At 40.2% G+C, this 22,481-nt stretch overlaps 1 long non-coding RNA gene across 2 annotated transcripts in view; it reads right to left on the bottom strand.

Annotated features, from left to right (window-relative positions):
• Nucleotides 1-21,984, bottom strand: part of LOC129145666 (uncharacterized) — a 41,852-nt gene extending 19,868 nt beyond the window's left edge. For both annotated transcript variants that reach the window (XR_008551586.1, XR_008551585.1), the window contains exon 1: nucleotides 21,786-21,984. This is a non-coding gene — a long non-coding RNA (uncharacterized LOC129145666). The remainder of the gene's footprint in view (nucleotides 1-21,785) is intronic.
• Between the last annotated feature and the right edge of the window lie 497 nt (nucleotides 21,985-22,481).

Genomic DNA, 22,481 nt, shown 5'->3' with positions numbered 1-22,481 from the left:
TGGTGTAGAGGAGAGCGAAGCACCAGACAGGATAGTTTTTCTCTCATTTCATCGCTGCCCCTGTGGGCCAAGCTGAGGGCAGTGCTGAGTCCTTCGGAAGCACCGGTGCTGAGAGCTGAGAGGAGCTGGTGACTAAGGCAAGGGAGAGCAGAGGCCTGAAACTTGCCTCCTCGCAGTGCCTTGGCCAATGTTCCAGGACTTCCAACCTCCCCTGGCAGGCGGTGAAACTTGGGTGAAACTGGGGGGCAATGAGAGGAATTGTTAGGGTAGAAGACAGGGAGGCAGCCTGCTGAAATGTTTCTAAATGTCTCTTCCTTAGTATCATGTCTTCAAAAAAAAAAAAAAAGTTAAAGACAACACATGTAGTGGACAGTCATCTCATTTGGGAATGATAAAATGACTCAGCTAAAAACCAGTGAACAGTGTTGGTAATATTATTAACCTGAGTGCTAACATTTATACCACACAGAGGAGAGGGTACCTAAAATATCACTTTTTACTTTTTCACTGAATAATTTAAAAAAAATCCCCAAATTATTAAAGCAATGAACCTGCCTCTCCAACTTTCGAGACTGAGCTATCCTGTCGCCAAGTACTTGAAGGGCTAGTGAACGCATATAAAGCTGAGCACCTTCTTGAAATGCAGTAATGTTTCTGCAAAAATGCGACTCCCATGATGCAGAAGCAGTCCACTTACACTTCCTGTGGCTCGTCATGCTTTATTATTTATAATGAAAGATTTTAGTGCAGAAAATCAAGTCACGTTAAAATATTTCCTGCTCTCAGGAAATCTCCTTCTCCCCATCACGGTCCGGTCCCTCAGTTGGGCCCCTTCTCACTCCAGTATGGAAGGACAGCGTGGCAGCAATCTGCATGCCGAGGGTTTTCTCGGGTTTTCTACCTAATACTTGAACATGGAGAATTTGTTGAACTTTTCTGGTTTGGATGGGATCCTTTTAAAGTGAGGAGATTTTAAAAACTGCAGAATGAGAGAACTGGAAATCCCAGAAATCATCCTTCAGAAAGCAATCATAAGTTCAAATGAAATCAAATAGAATGCCAGACACCCCTGGGCGAGAACCGGGAAAAATAGGGATGAGAGAGCTCGTTCGTTCTGGCCCAGCTCAGCCACAGACCTACATTCCAGTAATACCGGGATGAAGCCAGAATCCATTCTTTCTTCTGAGAGGTTGAGAACAGACACAGGTATATAAAAGTGAAACACGTTTTAATATTGCTCTCAATGTTCGAAATGTTAACTACAAATGTAACCCGCATTGTGCTGCACAGGAATTGGGGAAAACTTTATCATGTGGAGATTCCTGCCCATTTACGGTTAAGTAAGTCCTACTTTAAATAGAAAATTTGGAAAACCAAGTCAAGCAAAATGATTGCTATATTAGTGTGCATTTCTACCTTTAATTTAATAGCTAAATAGCCTGTTGACTATGGCATCCTTAATCCTGGGAACATCCGTGACGGGCCCCTGCCAGCAGAGGAGAGGCCGCCGGCTTCCATAACCTCCTCTTGGATGGATCACCAGGATAACAACACACGCACTTTTTTTTTTAATTGTGCAATGTTTTTAAATGGTTTTGCACTGTCTTATGTTATTTTTTTATCAAGTATATTTATTTTCTTGCATCATTGTTCATTGCTGTACAGTATTTGATTTCTCTCTACACCCCCTCAGTACCCGCGTTCCATCACCACAGGCCCATATGCTCTTCCCTCCCCTGTCTTGACCCCTCTCCCAACCTCCCCCTCAGATCCTTGGTCAGCTTGCAAATAAAAACACATTTTTAAGTGGAAGAGGTTCTGTTTTGCTGAGGGGCCCGTGGGTCCACCTCCCCTGTTCTTATCAGAATTCTGGGCTAATCTGAACATACAAATGTTCAAAATCTCCATCATGATTTCATGCTATTTCACAGAGTTTAAAGCTTAAAGTTATTTGCATTTCATAATATGTTCCCAGCTAAAAGGCATCAGATTATTCAGTCTAAATCAAAGCTCTGTAAATAACTTCAAATAACTTTCTAATTTTAACTTTAAATGTTTCCTTTCTCTACACAGTATATTAAATGGAAAACTGTTTTCCTAATAATTATTTTTCTTACCACCAGATTCTTTACAAAACCTTTGCAACTGTGCATATCCAATAATATCCAATCTTCATCTATTGAATGTTTGGAAAAGTATCTTCTTATTGATACACTCAAATATAAGAGAAATATCATTGCAATCCCCAGGTACAGTGTGACCCTGGCCTAAACGATGTCCTTTATCTGCATGCAGGTCTGAGGGATGGACAAAGGTCATGGCCAAGGCCCCTCCATCTGCGTATTTCAAGAGCGTAACTGCCCAGTGCAATAAATAAATATATAAATACACTCACACATACGACTCTGCCTCTATTTATCAGTACATTGAATATGAGAACCATACACTACATTTGTAATTATGCCTACATGTAAAACAAATATTAATATTATGTATACCTGAAAAGTCCCATGCAATATATTTATTTAGACATATAGAATCATACATCTACATACACACATGTATGCAACATATGGTGTATACATCTATACCTGCATACACATATTCACACATGTGCACACTTCATGGGTTTTGAGTTCCACCTTCTACTTGAATCTGAAGATCTGAAGTGTGTTTCCTCCTTCTGTTTGCCGCCCTCCGTGAGGGCCCACCCTGGTGACTGTCAGCAAGTAATGCCACCACCAGGCTGGGCCAAGCAGAGCAAGAAACTCCTTGTGTGGCCAGCCATGGGGAAGAGGATGAGAGTGCAGGCTACTCCAAAAAAGAATACATTTCTGCAAAATAAGCCATTTCAAAAAAATGTTTTCCAGTTTCATAATTTTGTTGATTGTCAATTTTGATCATTTGATCACACAAATAAATGGGTAATGGATCATACAAAAATATTTCCTGTGGAAGTCAGTATTTTTTGAAATGTTCATATATTTGTGTTCTAAATTTCACCTGGTAAGAAAGTAAATGGAAACATCAAGAAATGCTTCTCCTGGGGCCTCCATGGTGGCCTAGGGGGTTAAGTCTCAGCACTGTCACCACTGCAGCCTGAGTCCATCCACAGGCAGGGGGCTGACCCACAGGGCGCAGCAGACCTCTCCTGTCTCCCCACTACTCCCCTCAGCAGCGGATTTCAGTCAGTCCACCTGTTCTGCTCCCCGCTCTGTCTCTAGTGAATCCTCTCAATCCCCGAACTTCTGGCCTACACCCCACTTCTACGCACCAAAAAAAGAGGAAATGCTTCTCCTAACTAGTCAGTTCTGATGGTGAATTTAGCTGTCTTTATATAAATTCCAAACACATACCCTTAAACCACATGAAATATAGTTAACACATTTATTCTTTATTGTATTTATTTCAGCGGGTACTCATGAATTTTTCCAAATGTTTAGAGTTGTCTGAAGGAAACATACTCTTTAAAAGAGGTTGATTTTTCAAGCTATTGTTATTTCAAGTGAGTTAAATGCCAATTTGAGAGGAGAAAATACAGCTATAAATATGGAAAGGCATATAAAATAGTACTCAGAAGCAAGATGAAATATATCAAGGCCAAATATTATCAATTTTATTCTTTTGAATATATTTCCAAATATGATTTGTTCAAAGATTATTTTCTTGTTGAAACCCAATTTCTATTTAGACAGAGAAAAAGCTCTTGGGGGGAATATAATGCAGAACAATTGCTTCAAATTATCCTGGCTCATATATTTGTGTTTTGCTATGAAAAATCAATGGCAGCAATGAATTCCTTACAACAGCTTCATTAAAAATCACCTCTGTGGTCTGATATTTTCTTTCTGAAGTCAAAGGAAAAGAATACTCTTATTTTGATTATGTTGCTTGATCAACTACCAGGTTCAATTAAAATTCTTAGCAGGATACATCGACTCTGACAGAGAGGAAATCAAATACATTACTTATTCGGCTCAAAACCAATAGCTGGGGTTACTAAAATTATTTGCTGGCTAAATACTTGGTATATTTATATCCTGATATTTTTACCTTTCATGCTGTTGGAAAAATTGGACAAAATCATAGAACACCTTTATTTACAGGTTGCAATAAATAGTTACAAGGAAGATAACTGCTTTTAAAATTTTTTTTAAGAAGTGCCAAATATCTTGTCTCAGAGTTAATCTGTAAAGTGAGGTTTTTTTTGTTATTTGTTTATTCAAAAACGTGTCTTGAATACCAGGATGGAGGTGACCCTATGTTGAATTCAACAAAGGAGGCAACGGATGAATTTGACCTCTTTCAGTCTGTAAGTGGAGAAAGCAAGCTTTCTGGGAATGTTACAAAGAAATAGAAAATTCAAACTTTGGAGGTGATATCCCAGATAGTTACGACATGTCCAAAGACCATATTGTTGTCACCTGGTGTAAGGAAAGTATTATTAGAAGAAACTGCATCTGTAGAAAGCTGTGCTGACAACTGAAACCGAGAGCTAATTGGCCGGAATTAGCTCTCAGAGAAAGGTGAACTGGACCGACCAGAGGATGAACTTTTGCATTATTGAAACACTAAGCCTGTTGCTGACGCGAGGAGAGACGCTGGGACCTGCGCCCGCGTTCGGGCAGGTGTGAAAAGTGCCCACATGACTTAACAGCCCCCCCCAAGAACATGAAACACCCTCCCACCCCCAGACAAAGCCTTATCACCTCCGCTCACCCCACACCCCACCCCAAGCTTATCCCCTCACCCAGCCTGGGGGACAGCACTTTGGAACATGAGATACCCCCTCTCCACCGTCAGGCCCCCCATAAAGATTTGCTTTGCTTTACAGAACCAGGTACTTAGTCACTTGCTTTCTGTTTTTTTTTTTTTTTTTAAGATTTATTTATTTAAGCATACAAGAGCTGGGGTGAAGGCCAGAGGTGCAAGGGGTGAGAGGACTCCCCAGAGACAGAGTGGGGAGCAGAACAGGCAGAGCCACTGAGATCCACGTCTGAGGGGAGCAGCAGGGAGACAGGTGAGGTCTGCTGCGCCGTGTGGGTAGCTCCCTGGCCACGGACCAACCTCGGGCTGCAGAGGCTGGGGGTCGTGTCATCGTGCTGCGACTTAGCCCCTTGCACCACCAGGGAGGCCCTTCACTTGCTCCCAATCTCCGGCCTGCGGGCCTCCGCATTAAAGGGCTGAAAACAATACACTGGAAGGCGAGAAGCCTGTTGGCGGACAGTTTTCTGAGAAAGGATGATGAGCTGATAGAGGGGCAGGGTAGGTGGGGAGTGAACGGGGAGAAGGTCAGGAAGATGGGCAAAGAATAAATTCGGCGGGGAGGGAAGTGGGGGGGCACCACAGGGGCCTCTGGAAGCTGGTGAGGACAGGAGGCTGTTTGGATCTTCAGTCAAGGAGCGCTGGGAACTGCAGCAGCGCTTTTGGCTTTTGTCACCGCCAGACGCTCCTGTGTCCAGGCGTCAGGTGGCCTGTCCCCACGGCTGTTCCCTGCCCCTGCGGCTGGCCCCTGGCATGAGAGGGCAAAACAGACTGACCACAGGAAACTCTTCAGAAAAGTTTGCCCAGAATGCTTATAAAATGCCTTGAAAAAACTGAGAGAAGGAACACAAATGTTCACTGATAACCAAAGGATGATTAGATAGCTCCGTGAAAATTACTTGAAAGTGTAATCTCACTCAATTATTCTTTTGCAAATCTGTAAAATATTCTTGCGTGTGGTAGATAATCAATGGAGGCCATCCTGGGGGTGGGAAGAAGAGGAGAATCCACATCATTCATATCACATGTGCTCCCTACACAACAACACGGAAGACACAGCAGCATCACAATCTACCTGACATAGAAGCCATCAGAATCAAAATCCAAATTAATTAGGGCATTTAAGACTTATTTGAAAGTACATATAATTGTTAGAGTATCCCAAGGACAGTCATTTTCCTGGACTAACAGTAAAAACCAAAGCAGAAGCCCCTGCATGGTGTGAAGGCTGAGATTCGCCAGAGGCAGGTCCATCCAAATAACCACTGCGGCTCCAATCAGCGCCTGACCTGACCTCTGCCAAACTGCATTTTTGAGGAGCTATTTAATGAGGGAAGGACCCCCCAGTGCCTTGAAAGATTTTGGAGCAGCAGCTGCAAACTGGGGAAATGGCATTGAAACATCTGAACATTAATAGAATATACAAAGGTGTCGCATTAAGTTTTAGTCATCACTTGATTTACTAAGATAATCTCCTTATCATTACGTTCATTTTTATCCAAGCCATTGAACAAGTCCTTGTGGGCCATGGAACACCATGTGTTTGCTAAAGTCAACGCTGATGCTTTGAATGAGGAGGGCCCAGTGTCTTCTAGCAATTGTCCAAAGAAACCAAACAGCACAAGTGAGCTGATACCTTGGGGTGTCCTGGACACTGTATTTTAAATAAAACATGAACAGCTCATGGGCATTTCATGACCAGAAAACATACCTCACACAATGTCCTCAACATTTCGCTCAGTGTTTGCTTGTGGGGCCGCAAAGGTCTAACGTTTTATGTTTGCAATGATCACACCATCTTACTCATCCTTTTCACCCCCGAGCACGAGCGCCCAGGCAGCCAAGCAGGGTCTATTGTCTAAATTAACAACTTTCATTAAGTGATTAATGGCTCTAATTTACAATGAATATCAAATAATATCCACGTTTCATGCATTCAGTTCCTTTTTACATCAGTGATACATTTCATGTGTCATTTTGTTAAAGAACAAAACCACACAAAATGCACAAAACAATTATGGCGACGCTGAAAATTCTTTTCTTTAAGACTTTGAATATGTTCAGTAGCACAAGGACTCTGCTTATTCCCATGCTCTCTTGTTATATGTGGTGTTTTCCTATGGATGAAGTGATCAGATCTGTATTTTCATAACTCCTTGCAAACCGATGCTAGTTAGCAAACAAGCATCAGACTTCCGAGGGCAGCTGCATCAACTACAAGAAAACTGAAATACTAATTCATTCCACACCACCTCCTCCTGCTTAACCAACAAATGAAAAGATAACTCCACCTTAACTCTTTTTCCCACTGGTGTTCAAAATCCATTTCAAAATCTAATCCTCCATTCAAAGGCAAAATTCCACACAACAAATTTCAGAAATAAGTCAGTTTTCTGGAAAACAGCTCTTAGCTCTATAAAGAAATCTACCTTGTTTTTTATTTTCAATAGTTTCCCACTGACACAAAAAGAGGAAATACTTTGTATTTTATAAAGCACTTCACCTAGGGCTATTCAATTGCATTTCCAAAAAAAAAATCTACTAAAAATATATATATGTCTACATTAAAAACATTTCCTTAAAAATTAGAAAACATTTGACAACTAAGAAGAAGGCCCCCAAACAAGAAGAGGTAAGCTTGCTTGTAATTTGAAGAATGAATTCTTTCAATAAATTCTAATTTCTGATTATTCTTACTTCTCTCATGTAAAACAGAAGAAAAAGAAACTACTCAAAGTCCTAGTACTAAATGAGACATAGTGTAACATTATAAATTCTCTCAAATTGTAATTTTTAATTTAAATGAATATAAACATTACAAAGAAAACTATCATTCATGATCAATTCACATCTCAGTTTCTGAACCTAGAAATGGCAGCTCCTTAACAGAATTCAAACAAAAGTCCCATGAGGCCGATAACACCATATTCATTAACAGACAACAATTCTTACAGAATTTAAACAAGTTGCACACTTAGGAGCTACTTGGCAGTGGTGTTTAAACACCCAGCTCTGACTAAATGTGTGTTCTTGCCAACCTAACACTGATCTAAAATCTAAGGACCTACTTGTGATTGCTTGTTATTTCCACCGAGAAGTTGTTTTTTCCTATTTTCTGTTTTCGTTTTATTCTAAGAGAAAACTGACTAATTAGCATATTCTGGACCAATAGGAAGACCACGCACACCTGAATCTACCTCTCGCCTCCTGCCCTGAGCAGATGACAACTTAGATTTTAGCTAAATGACATACATGGGACAGTAATTAGTAACTTCACACCAAGTCAAGTCCAAGCAACCAAGGAGTTGGCAGCAGAAGGAAGAGGAAGAGCTGTTCACGTGGATGCCTGTCTTACTGTTGAGTAGTATTTCATGGAGGATTTTCCACCTTTTGTTCATCCGTTCACTGAATGATGGAACTTTGAATTCTTTCTATTTGGGATTACTACACATAAAGCTCCTATGAATACAGATCTAGAAGTCTTAATATGCAAGTGGTGTTTTTTTAAAAGATTTATTTATTCATGCATACAAGAAATGGGGTACAGGCCAGATGCATGGGAGGGTGAGAGGATTCACCAGAGACAGAGTGGGGAGCAGACCAGGCTGAAGATACTGCTGAGGGGAGCAGCGGGCGAGACAGGAGAGGTCTGCCGTGCCATGTGGGATTCTCGCCAGCTGGCCAGGATCGAACTCAGGCTGCAGAGGCTGCAGCTTCACAGCACTGCGCTCAACCACCAGGGCAACCAGGGGAGGCCCTAAAAATGATGTTTTAAGGCCCTTGTGGTTTCTGCAGTGGGCCTGGGAGTAAGTCACTGCTTTTCTAAGAATGGGATCTTCCTTACCTTTGGTCTTATTGTCTTACTCCTGGGAGTATTTCCAAAAGGAGTCTGCAAAGGTGTAGAAAAATGCCTAGTGCCTATTTTCTTTCCCATACCTCATACAGTGGGCGCTCTGTTCTGAAGGATTAAAAGCAAACAAAGCCCATCTCTTCTATGTGATTATTTCTAGGAAAAACATGACTTTTTGTTCTTCCCACCAAGAACGTCTGTAGGGACTACAGATGGCATGCTGCAAAAGGAAAGTCCTCCCTGGCGGTGCAGGGATTAAAGTCTCAACACTATCATATCAGCAGCCACTGTGCCAGGAGTTCAATCACCGGCCAGGGAGATGCCCACATGGCTCTGCAGACCTCTCCTGTCTCCCTGCTGCTCCCCTCAGCAGTGTGTTTCAGTAGATACACCTGTTCTGCTCCCCACTCTGTCCTTGGTGAATCCACTCACCCCCCACACACATCTCTGGCCTACACCGCAGTTCTTGTATGCATGAATAAATAAAATTAATCTTAAAAAAATAAAGGGACAGAATAGGAATACGAGAGGAAATCCCCAAACTATGAAGTACCTGCAATATTTGAGTAGAAATTCTAAGAATAAGTGTTAATACATTTACACACACAAATGAGGAGTTAGTGAAGTGTTCTCTTCCCTTTAGAAGCAGCTGTCTCTCTTTTTCTTTCCTTTTCTCTCTTTCCCCCACTGGAAAGAACAAAATACATATTCAATGGAAGAAATACTAATTTGACAAAGATTTGTTTTGAAATACAAGACTACTAAAATAAAACAACAATTTCATACCCTAATCAATTATATCATATGTCAGTAGGAATCAAAAGAACTGAGAAAGAGGAAGTCACACAAATATAGTAAATGTTGATTTTAGGAATATAAAGGAAAGAAACAGACTTCCCTGTCTCACAGGGAAAAAAAGCAAAACAAAACACACCTGCATTTTCAGTAGTAGGGATATAGTGGAGCCTCAATAACAAGCTAAATTATTAGGATTTTCCAGAAAGAAAACCAAAGAGAATGAAGAATTACAATGGTGTGAAAAGAATTAAGATATGCTAGATATTCATGACCATATTTTAATGTTTTCTTTTTTGCTTACTTTCAACACTTTTTAATATTTCAAATATTTTAAAAAATAAGTTCAGTACTTCAAAATTTTACATACATAGTTATTTCATAGCTGATATTTTATAAATTCCATTTCTGTTGTCCTTGGCATGCTCTGTAAAGAAAGTATATTGTTTGCTCTTCTCATTGAACATCATGCTTGGTAGACATAGTTATTACGTGTTTCTCAGTGACAAGTTAGAGATTCTTATTGATGTTCTCTTCACTTGTGGAACTCTTGGAGGAATAAATTGAAGGTGTGTTCACATAGCAGGGATTTCAATGACCCACAGTCCATAGAGGTTATATCAACATGGCAGATCTTCACCCTCCTTCATGAGTGGACACTGCCTATAAACTTGCCTTCACTACCGAACAGCCTTTGTCCTTCAGTTACCATGGTAATTGAAGATGGGTCTCATGAGGAACACTCCTGAACGTCTGCACGGCGTTATCCTATACAGGCCCCATAACGTGCATCATTTTCTCTCTCGGGTCATTTCTACCAACAACTATCAAACCATCATCTTTCTCTAGACTCACCCACCTAAAAGAACAGGAAACAGAAAATGCAGCTCAACAGTCAACATTCTCAAGGTCCTGTTGTCTTCTTTCTGTTGTTACATGCTCTGCTCACCTTCCTAAGTCTTGTTACAGTTGACACTCTTTCTAGGTTGCTCATTACTCATTCTACTTTGTGTTTCTCAATCTCTTTCACATCCAGGGGAGACCATGTTAATAACTACAAAACAATGATGTACATGCTCCAGGGATGCAACATCTTTTTAAGATGGAGCTACCTACCACTCATTTCCTATTTCTCCCATCTTAGAGCGTGGGAGATAGTGGAGACTCAGGAGTCTCTGAGAATCAGATGTGAGGTTGTCAGCATGCAGGACCCAACCTGGCCTGGAATACTTCTCTCTGCTGTTTATACAGTGGCTCAATCTTCATGATATTGACAGAGGTGTCTGTGCATACCTTTTATGAATTCCAGTTCATCATCGAAAGCTCAAATTATATGTTCAGTTCAGACAGAGTAATAATTGCTTCATTAGGTTTTTAAGTACAAATCTGCCAATGTATTGATTGATTCACAATGTGAAATGTAAATTTTCAGTGTGAAGATGTTAAAAGTTCTCTTTTTAGAAAAGAATATGCATATGTTTTTAGAAAAGACTATGCATATGTTTCTAAACTGACATAAAGATTTTCCCCTCAAATTTCTAAATACTTTCTAAAATACCTGACAGTTAAGATACATTTCTTCTAGTTACAAACATGTATCCCCCTGAGAAGTTATTTAAATGATTTAGCAAATTCAGATTCTATTTTAGTTTCATCATTTTTACCTTGAGTAAGTGAAGTTTCAACATATCTTTAAACTAGGATGTTACCTTAGCAGATACACAAACAGAATATATTATTTATATATATATATATATATATATATATGTACTATACCTTACATATATAATGTACAAAAATTATTTGATTACCTGTTATTCTTTTACATGTGTATAATGTCAAAGTATAGCCTATTTTAGTAAATTATAGGCACTATGATACAATTAAAAGTTGCAATAATTCAAGAGATATTCTATTCATGTGGATTCTGAAAGTCAGGGATTAGGATTCACCATTGTATTTTTAGTTTATTTGGTATTACAATTTGATTTAAGTAGTTTATTTAGTGTTTCAATCAATTAATGATTGATTTAATTTGCTCTTTTTTTTTCTTTCATGAATATGCCTTCAGAATAATGTAAGGCTGGAGGAGTAACCAGAGTCAAGAAATTTAAGACCTTTATATAAATTAAAGATCTCATATCATTCTAAATTATTTGGCAAGATACAGCAAAGCATGAACTAATGAATGGTATGGTCAGATTTCTGCTGCAAAAGAAATCTACCCTAGCTGCAATGTGGAGAGAGAATTGGAAATGACGTGAAGTGGGTATGTTTTGACTAAGTGAAATATTACAGTAACTGAGATAGTAGTGACCATAGGGACTAAAAATAAGTCAGCTTATCAAATGTTTCGGTTGGGGGGCATTTGGGAGTCATGCAGGACATTATGGCAACTATGTGTGAGAGGAGGAGTAACATATAAAGAGGACTCTACCTCTTGCCTGTGTGGTAGGCTCTGGGCTCCTCCTGAGCAATGGAAGGTGGAGGGGGGCTGTCCTGTAAGGACTGGTCACCACTTCGGCATTAGGCAAGTTGAATGTGAATTATCTGTGAAACATCTCTGTTAAAACTCAAGACAATAGCTGCAAGTAAGAATCTGTTATGAGGATGAAAAGTCAAGATTAAAGATAATCCCATGCAGTGATTGGAAGCAGGGTGAGAAGTGTTACTTGGAGAGAGTGGGGAGAAAAGAACTGGTGGGGAAGGAGCAAGACCCTCAGGGAGAGAGACTGAAGTTAACAGAGTGGAAGGAGACACCCTAGGGAGATGGAAGACAGAAGCTAAGGAGAGCCTGTCTCCAGGAACTGGGTGCAGGGGAAAAAAAAATATTGTCACTACAGCAGACCCAGCAAGTGTCACCTAGAACAGGTCAGTAAGGGAGGAGACCCTTGGGATGCGGTGGGGGGCGGGGTGGCACAGAGAGTCCTTTGCACAAGGTGGGAGATCCAGCCCCACCTGAATATGTCACAGCTATTGATTGACTTGGTGGAAGGAAAGGTCCTAACAGTTTTGTCTGTGTGTGTCTCTCTCTGTGTGTGTGTGTGTGTGTGTGTTTTAATTCAAATATTTAAATAGGTAAGGGTGAAAATCCCCAGGTCATGACTAAGCTGTTTCAACAAACTGCAGAGAGGAAACGGAACTGAGCAAGTTAACAGGTAAAGTGAAGTGTTGAGAGAGGCAGGGCTCCCCTTTGAAAGTCTGCAGGACAGACATGTTATCTCCTGAAGCCGGAGCGCAGGCAGAGAAGAGGGCAGGAGCAGACTGAAAAGCTGGTGAGCCCCTGACCCACACTTGCTGCAAACACCAAGGGCCAGGCCCGCAGAGAGCTGCGGACAGCGCTGAGGGAACACGGTGGCAGTGGAGGTGAAACAGGCAGAGATCCGGAAGCGAGGCTGCTCAACATTCACATTCCAACCAGGGTGAGAGTGGAGGTGACTGGGCGGGGTCTCCCTGATACACCTTCAGGAGAGATGCTCAGTCCATGGATCTGGGTCAGTTTCAGATGAAGAATCTCCTCCTTGAAGATATGACTCTGTCCCCAAAAGAAAGAATCTTATAAAATCTTGGGTCCATACTACTCAAGATTCCCTGCCGCGTTGGCAAGTTGTGTGTTTCTTTCTCCGAAGAAAGAGATGCTGGCCATATGCTCGCTGTATCAAGTTGCTTAGGGTCTTCTGGTAGACACCAAAGTGTACGTGTGTTAAGTTCAAAGTGGAATATCCTAGAATCCCAAATGCACTGCTTTGAATTAGCAAGGAGCCTTTCGCTAGGGGTTTGCAATGGGTGTGAGCTTTAAAGAATAATTTTTCACTAAGTCTGAGGTGAAGTGAGATCGCTAGAGATAGTGTGTGGGTGACGTTTTGAATTTACAAATGGTTTCTGGAGATCATCCATATTTGGATATATTATTTTAGTCTTGCAACAGAGCCCACAATACATTTTGAATGAGAAAAAAATATAGTATAAATTCTCAGTTCGACTACTCTCATCCACATGAGAGCTCTTCAGCGTGCTTCTTTACAAGACTTTATTTGTCCTTGCTCAAGGATATTGATGACAAGTGATATTTATGTGCAAAGGATAGAGTCACCCTCGAATGAAATATATGTTTTATGAACTACAAAAAAGTATAAGTAGTTTAACTATTTAAAGCTAGAGTGTTTCTTCTTTCTGTCACTGAATTACAGGAAAAAATTATGGGTCAACTCTATGTAGAGCAGGAAGAAATAATATTTCTAAACGGTGTTGTTAAAACATCATCAAAGTCTCTGTTCTGCAAACGTTCATTCCATTTTCCTTCAATCACAGCCCAGTGCTTTTCCAAATATATCTTGCTAATGTTGTGAAACTGAATTCTAATTCTGATAACATTTCCCAATTTCCACTACACCACTACAACTTCTTTGGTGAGTCATAGGGACTTAGTATTTCCATGTAAATTATTCTCCAATTTTATTAAAGAATCACTTGAAACAAAAGAAAAACAACATATGTGAAAAATGTTTAGCTTAAAGAACAAATTGATGTCAACTGCAAGCATTTAACTGAAACAAAATACAGTAACATTTTATTTACATTTTCATTAAAATTTCTATTTTTGTTTACGTGTACTTTTTTTCTATTTCTGATTTTGTTATTGGGCTGTCCCTCTCCCTGTCCTATAACAATTTTAGTTATAATTTATATGACGCCTAACAATAATAGGGCAGTGCTATATACCACTATATGCATATATATGTCTCTTGCAGGTTTGAGAGTTAAAATAAATGTATTGACAAATAGAAAAATCAAATTATGCAGTAATTTCTAAATATGTCTTCCTTTAATTCCTTGGTTCCCATATTTTAAAAAAATGACCCTAGCTTAGATAGATCTCATTGAAAGACATTCCATGATCTGAAGAGAAACAAACTTTACTCTTGGCAATAAATTCTGAAATGATTTATTATACACATCCTTATAAAAAGGAACCTATAGCACAATCCTATTAAAATCCCAATAAACTAGGCTGTAGCTATTGACACTCTGATTCTAGCCAGGGTATGAAAAAGCAAAAACGTAGACTAGCCAATGCAATACTAAAGGTGAACGCAGTGGGAGGACTCACACTACCTGATTTCAAGACTTACTATAAAGCGAAGGTAATCACACAGCATGGGACTGACAGAAGAATAGCACATAGATCAATGAGACAGAACAGAGAGCTCAGAAATACATCCATACAAAGATAATCAACTGAGCTTTACAACAGTAATTCAATGGAGAGTGGAGAGTCCTTTTAGAAATGGTGCTGTGACAATTGGATGGCCATTACAAACATAATGAATGCATCCATCCATACTTACACACACGCATACATGAGCCTAAAGACAGGCCCTCACACACCTGCCACAAAATATAACTCAAAATGAATCTGTATCTCAATGTAATATCTAAAAGTATGAAGCTTCAGCATGATAATCTATGAGCTCTTAGGACTGGTGAGCTTTTCGATACAACACAAAAAGCATGGAACATGAAAAGGAAAGACCTCTTTTGGAAGATAAGGGAATTAGACCTTGTCCAGATAAATCCTGTTAAAAGAATGAAAAAGGCACAAACAATGAAACTAGACTGTCAAAACACCTATCTGACGAAGTACCTGTACCGGAAATATACAAAGAACACTGAAAATTCAGCAATAAAAAGCAAGCAACCCAATTTAAAAATGGGCCAAAGACCCAAACAAACACTTCACTGAAGAAGACATGGAGATTACAAATGAACACGGGGACCTCCCCGCCTTGCCATTGTAGTCATGCTAACTACAGCACTGAGAGGTCACTGGAAGCTGTTAGAATGCCCAGCCCCCAAACTGACAAAGCCCCTTCCTGTAAAATGAGCTGGAGAGTAACAGGAGCCTTCACTCCTTACCAGCGTCTTCCCACTGGACTATCTTGTCTCTTTGGCAAAAATCAGATGATTGATTCTGATCTCTTTGTTCTGTTCCTTTTGCTTCTCTTGGCCACCCTGGAACTGTGATGATATTTGCATAAATGCTATAGCTTTATGGTCAGTGTTGAGGTATTGTGAGTTTTCCAGACTTTTTCTTCTTTCTCAGGATTTCCTGTCTTCCTCACTTTTAAAATGAGGTGGTTAATTCCCAAAATTCCTCTTGTGATTGTCATTGGAATTCAGTCACTTGTACAAAATAGATTTGAAAATATCCTGTTTAAACAACATCTCAATGAAAATGGAGAAACAAAACAGTAATCCAGCCACATGTGGATGGATCTTGCAAACCTAACATTGAAGGGAAAAAATGGACTCCAGACTTTTCCAAGTCCTTAGTAAATTTGAAAATATTGATTTTGACAATCTTTGCCAGTGTTTGTAGTTTTTATGGAGGGGAATATTTTTGGAGATATCACCCCTTTATTTTTATTGATTGTACTGCTAGTATTAACCTGAAGTTCTGCTTGTTTATGATGATTTAATGAAAGATATTTGATGTGTAAATTTAAAATCATTAATTTAATGCATCGTCAGATAATCCTGGATGACATAGAAAATGCCATTGTTAACACATTCTGAAGGGTTTATGTGTAAAATTGAGATGAAAAATGTCAGGTTTTCTCTTAGTGGGTTTTTGACATTAAAAAACATGCCATCTACTCGGAGGCATTGAAAATTATCTAAAGCTGGTAGAACACCTCTGACTAATACAACAAAAAGAGTAACAGGAATAAAATATTAAGATATATCTCTATTCCTGGCAATCATCTTGTTTTGGCTCTGGTTTGGAACCTCTTAGACATCCCTGAGCTGTACAGGAAATGATTTTTGCATGTTTCAAACACACTTGAGTAATGTAGATTCCAAAGCTAGAAATGAGTTTAAGCTCCTGGGGGTTTGAGTTCCATTTACAGTTGGCAAAAATGTACCTTTCAAAAAAAAAAAAAAAAGCACTATGAGGAAAGCAAATTCCTACTACCTCAGCTGTTGAAAAATGTGATAACTGTTCTTTTGAAAGAATAAAGCCGACATAAACCACCTGCTATGCAGCTCAGCGCCACCAGGAGACTTGGGGATTAAAGAACAGAAGGGGAGAGGAAAGCCAAAGGCTCACAGCTCCACAAATTAAAATCCAAGTAAGAAGGAAGGGAGATAGTAACCAAGATAAAACATTTTGCTTTTATCAGGTCTAATCTCCAGTTCCAAAATACCTTGTAAGTTTTTTGAAAGTTCAAAGTCATCCTTTCTGCCTTGGGTTTATTAGCAAATTGAAGTAAAAGATACAATTTCTAAGTCAGATTATCGACCTGTGAAAATAGTTTAAAAGCCTGAGAAGTGTATAAGTGTGTGTTTGTATTTATCTATGCACACAGGCATGTGTGTGCATACATGTGTGTGCATGCATGAGTGTGTGTGTGCATGTGTGCTTGTATTCTGCTTCCAAGAATGAACACTTCTTCTGGAGCAAGTGCAGAAAACACAGGATGGTCATGGCATGAAGACATGGGACTCAAGAGACAGCCTCCGATGGTGTGGGATTTCTGAGTGCTATTTTGTTGACAGAAGGACTCAGAGCATTGGCTCTTGTGATGCTAAGCTGTATCAATTAAAGCTTAGAAGTAAAACATGATAAACTCTGTGTAACTGTGCTTTGGAAGGGTGATCTTCAGCTGGAGCTCATAGGATGGTCTCTTCCATAGTCTGTATCTGCTCTTCTAACATCTGTGTTATTCTTTCTGAAAGGTTCGGCACGGTAAAGAAAAGGAGAGCCAGGCTACATTTCTGTTGTTGTTCCTTTTCCACGGGTGTCTTGGTATTCTGGATTCTTTCTGGGCTTGGAATCTATCACAAGGAGACCTTCACGCTGTAATGAATAGTAGCCTAGATTTAGCCCCAGGTACCAGCTTCCATGGTTCCGTTGTGTGCTGAGAAATGGTGGGTCAGCATTTCAGATGCAGCAAGAGTTACATATACACACTACTGTAACAGGGTGGTCCCCAGGAAAGGGGGAGGTTCCCTGCCCCACCCAAGCGAGGGTGGAGCTGAGCAGGGAGAGGAGAAGCTGCAGAAGAGACTGAGGAAGGAAGCAGGATGGAGCCAGAAGGAGACCTGGAGGAGGCGCATGGAGCCTAGAGACACGTGAAGAAACTGCGCTTGTCTTTTGGTCGTGGACTGGGTGACACAGATGTGGGTGAGACCCGTGGGGAGGTGACAATGGCGGCTTTTATCTTGATGTTGATTTTGCTCTTTTCCTTCCGGGCTTGTCCGGTTGTTTCTGGCCCTTTTCTGTGGGTCCCCACTGGAAGATGCTTTAGACTTGGGGAAGGCTTTGGGGCCTTGTTCTGGGCCAGTCCGATTTGGATGGGCTTTTACCCACGAGGGGATGGGTAACTGTGGGTGCTTCATTTAGAAACTAGACTCTTTGCCTTACCTGTGTTGTTTCCTAGTTTAATTAAAGTTCCTTCCCATTAAAGTCTCCTATGTTTTGTGTTGATGCGGGGGATGGCAGAACCCATTTAGAATAGGCAGGTTTGCGGGGTTTGGGCTGCCCCTCTCCCTGTCCTATAACACTACTACTCCTTGCAGTAGTATTTCAAGTACACCTTTGCAAGGTAGAATAATAATGACATTTTGCTGCTGTGCTTGTACGTTAATGTAAATTACTGAGTTTTGTTTCACTTTGTAATATGCTTGAATTAAACATTGCCCTGTGAACAAAGAACACCTAAGCTAGCCGTTGATGCTTTCCATTTATGTAGGATTTCCATTTTCCCATTTTGAATTAAAATATTTAATCTTCGACATCTTTATTAATGTAGATACAAGTCCTTTAGAATTTATAAAGATCGTTACAGCTAGCATTTAAGGGAACAGAATAGGATTTGAAGGGGTCTCCCCAAACTGTGAACCATCAGCAATATCTGAGTAGAAGTTCTAAGAATAAGCATTGATACCTTGTTTTACATTTGCTCATATAAGTAGTGGATCAGTGAAGTGTTTTTTTCCCCTTTAAAATCAGGTGCCTCTCTTTTTCCTAATGAATCTGTCCTTTAAAATGTAAAAAAAAAAAAAAAAAAAAAGGCCTCTCTGGTGGCGCAGCAGTTGAGCGCTGGGTTGCGAGGCTGCCCATGGCCTCTGCAGTGCAGGTTCAATCCCCGGCTGCTCCCCGGCCACCAGAGGAGGGTCCCACATGGCGCGCAGACCTCTCCTGCCGCCCGCTGCTCCCCTCAGCAGTGTCCTTCAGTCCGTCTGCCTGCTCTGCTCCCCGCTCTGGCTCTGGTGGATTCTCTCACCCTCCCGCGCTTCTGACTTACCCAGTGCTTGTATAAATAAATAAATAAAACCTTTAAAAAATAATAAAATGTAAAAAAAAATCATTTCAAAAGTATCATAAGATTCCTCAATGATTATATCCAAAAGCCTTACATTCTTCCACAGGTTGTTGCCAATCACTAGTAACTGGTAAATCCATTATCCAAATTGTCTACCCCAGATGATGTATTCCTGGATTAATAATAGGGAATGCTAGAAAGTGAAAGGTTCGGCGCGGTGAAGAAAAGGAGAGCCAGGCTACATTTCTCAAAGGGAGGGAAAGTTTATTGTGCCCCGGGCGGACCTCAGGCACCCAAGGTGGGGGTCAGTGGAGTCGCGCACGTTGTTAGGGGGAAGCAGGGTTTTATAGGGTGAGGAGAGGTCAGGTGGGTAGTTGGGCTCCTAAGGCAGGAAAAGTTTGTAGGGCAGATAGAGGTTCTTTGTCTGAGATGAGACTCCTAGGGGGAGGGGGGAGGCTCATTGTCTGAGTCCTCCAGGCAGGTATCCACATTCCTGGCCCCCAGGTGGGCTTCCTGGTTGGCTCCTGCATTCCGGCCCCCTGCATGGACCTTTCAATGAGAACTTGCCAAAAGGATCAGCTTTGATGAAAAATGAGACAATATTGGGTACTCAGGTCACAAAATTATCACATGTTAAAAATAAAAGTCCCAAGCTTCTAGAAATCAAATTATTCCTTTCACTCCTCTCCCTACTTCCCTAAAGAATTATCCAACTGAAATTGACAATAGCATCAAGGTTAAGAAACGCTAATCTGGGGCATCTCTGGTGGCACAAGGGGTTAAGATTCAACCTATGAAGCTGTTTGCAGCCCACCCCCCACAGGAAGCTACCCACATGGCACAGCAGGCCTCTCCTGTCTCCCTGCTGCTCCCCTCAGCAGTGGATTTCAATAGATCTGCCTGTTCTGCTCCCCACTCTGTCTCTGTGAATCCTCTCATTCCCCACACCTCTGGCCTATGCCCTAATTCTTGTATGCATAAATAAATAAATCTTTTTAAAAATGCTAATCTAAACGAAAGGAAGATTGGCTGTTTTAGACAGTACAGAAGGAGACCTCTTGGAGAAAGTGAGAGTTAAGTGAAAATGCAAAGGATGGATAACATTAAAAATATATATAGCATAATGAGCTTGTATGTCTAAGGAATAAGACTGTGCAAGGCCTCAGCTCTGCTAGAGATTCTGAATTAAGTCTAACAGGAATTAGAATCCTTTGAAGAGATCAAAGAGAGAATGAATATGATTAATCACACACTAAAGGATCACAGTGTAGAGTGTGGTCATAATGTTACAAGCGATAGAACAAAGATACAGTTTATCTTACTAAATTGTGATAAATGCATGTTGTTGTCACTCAGTGGTAGTAATAGAGATGAAACAAAGTGGAAAATATTTATAAATATTTATCAAGTAAACTTGGCATGATTTAACAATGGGTTTGGATGTGCTTAGGGAGATGAAACCAAAAATGACTACCAGTTTCTATACATAAAAAAATGAGTTAAAAAGGAAAGGCAGCAATCCGAGCCTAGTTTTGAATTGGGTGACATTGGGGATGGAGAGATGAACTGGGGGCGTGTTATCTTTGCAACGCTTGTTAGACAAACAAGGGGAATATTGAGGAAACAGTGCCAAATACTAGACAGAAACTCACAAAAGAAATCTGCCCCAGAGAGACTTCCAGAATATAAATGTTGTGTTTTCAATGTAAGCATGGATATGATCACCCAGGATGAGATCAGAAGGAAGGGGCGTCATGTTTATAATGGAGCCCTTAGGGTCTGCAGCACCTGCAGTCTGTGGAAGGAAGAAAGAAATGGAGAAATTTAGGACAGAGAGGCAGCATCCAGGTGACCATTGTCGCCAAAGAAACCAAGCAAAGGAAGTTTCAAGAAGGTGGGAATGGTGTCAAGGAGCGAAAAATCAAACTCACTCCTCTTAAGCTAAAAAAGGATGCATTGCCTTTGAAAATAGTTTTGTTGATAGCAACTTTGACATGTAAAGTTTGGTCACAAGGACAGAAACTAGACATGATTGAATGATTGAATGAATGATTTAAAAAAAACTAGAAAATAGACATCAAGGAATTTTAATCAATTTGCTTTAAGGTGAGCAGTGAAAATGGAACCTTGTTAGGAAAACAATTTGATCTCAAAAGAAAATTACTGAGTGATGTTCTGCTTTGTTTTGTCATTGTTTTTATTCACTTAAATTATATTTATTTTTTGAAGCTTAATTGAGATGTAACATTGTGTTAGTTTCAGGCATAACTACATAAAGATTCAATAATTGTATATGTTACAATATGGCCACCACAGTAATTCCAGTTAATCCATCACCACAGGTAGTTACAACAGTATTTCTTGTGATGAGAACTTTTAGGATCTACTTACTTAGCAGCAATCAAATATGCAAAACAGTGTTATGAGCTACAGCTGCCAGAATGTCCTTTACATCCAAAGACTTACCTAGTTTATAAATGGAAGGTTTTGCCTTTTGATGCCATTTTATCTTCTCCGTACTCCCTGCCTCTGGTAACCACTAGTCAGTCCTCTCTATCCATGAGCTTGGTTTGGATTTTTGTGTTTTGTTTGTTTGTTTAGGTTTCACATATTTGAGATCATATGACATTTATATTTTCCTGTCGGTCCTGTTTTACTTATCATAACACACTCAAGGCCCACTCATGATGTCGCACATGGCCAATTTCCCTCTTTTTATGGCTGAGTAATATTCCATCATGACTGTTTTTTCATCCACTCATCCTTCCATGAATATTTTAGAGGCAGAAGGCAGAAGGGTAATGGCTAGGAGTTGTGGGCAGGGGTAAATGGGCTATGGCAATTAAAGAGATGGAAATCTCCAGTGACCTAATATGAATAAATTGTAGAAATCTCATATACAATAATGCACCTACAGTTATCTCTCTCTGTGCACTGAACAATACATTAGGAGAGTAGATCTCATGTTGTGTATTTTACCAAAATAAAAATAAATAAAACAAAATGGGAACCATTAATAGAAGACAAACTCATACCTGCAAACTCACCTCTTGGGCTTCAGCCTGGATTCTGGAGCAAGGTCAGTCTCTGTTCTTAACTAACAATCAGATTAAGGGCTAGAGAATTTGAATGACTTTCCCCAAGTGGTAGAATTACTTCGGTAATGATGTGAACTGGGAGGATCTTCCAGCTCATCTCATCCCATTTGCCTGCATGACAAGACTTTGCTGATTGCCGGGTGCTTCCAGCACCTTCTCTGCACAACCCTGCCCCTCCTGGGTGCCTAGGTCACTGTTACATAACAATGCCCAAGAGGTTGCCAGTTTCATTAATTCCTTCCTCTTTAACTCAGTGTAGGTGCTTTCACAGCTCTCTAAACTTCACTCATACACCTGCCCAAATTATGATTGCACACTTTATTGAGTAATTAATTGTTTATTTCCTGTCTTGAGTACTAAACAACTAATTAATTACAATAATGTAACTGCATGAGGACTGTTGGCATCATCCTGAGGACCTAGATTTGTGCTTGTTTATAGGTGGGACTACACCACAGATATATTTTTAAATGAAGTGGATTAAATTTTATTCCCAAATAATGAACCAAGCTATATTATTAATTGGAATTCTGCATTAGGATTATCCTTCTAACTTAGCAATTCCCTGCGATGGTTGATAATGGACATAATCTTCATGAGTAAAATTTCTGAACACTGCTTTACTCTCTAGAATATGGTGTTTGC

Source organism: Talpa occidentalis, unplaced genomic scaffold, assembly GCF_014898055.3.
Source record: "Talpa occidentalis isolate TD23 unplaced genomic scaffold, MPIMG_talOcc4v2.1 talOcc4.13, whole genome shotgun sequence".
Lineage (NCBI taxonomy): Eukaryota > Metazoa > Chordata > Mammalia > Eulipotyphla > Talpidae > Talpa > Talpa occidentalis.
This window is presented reverse-complemented; position numbering and strand designations above follow the sequence as displayed.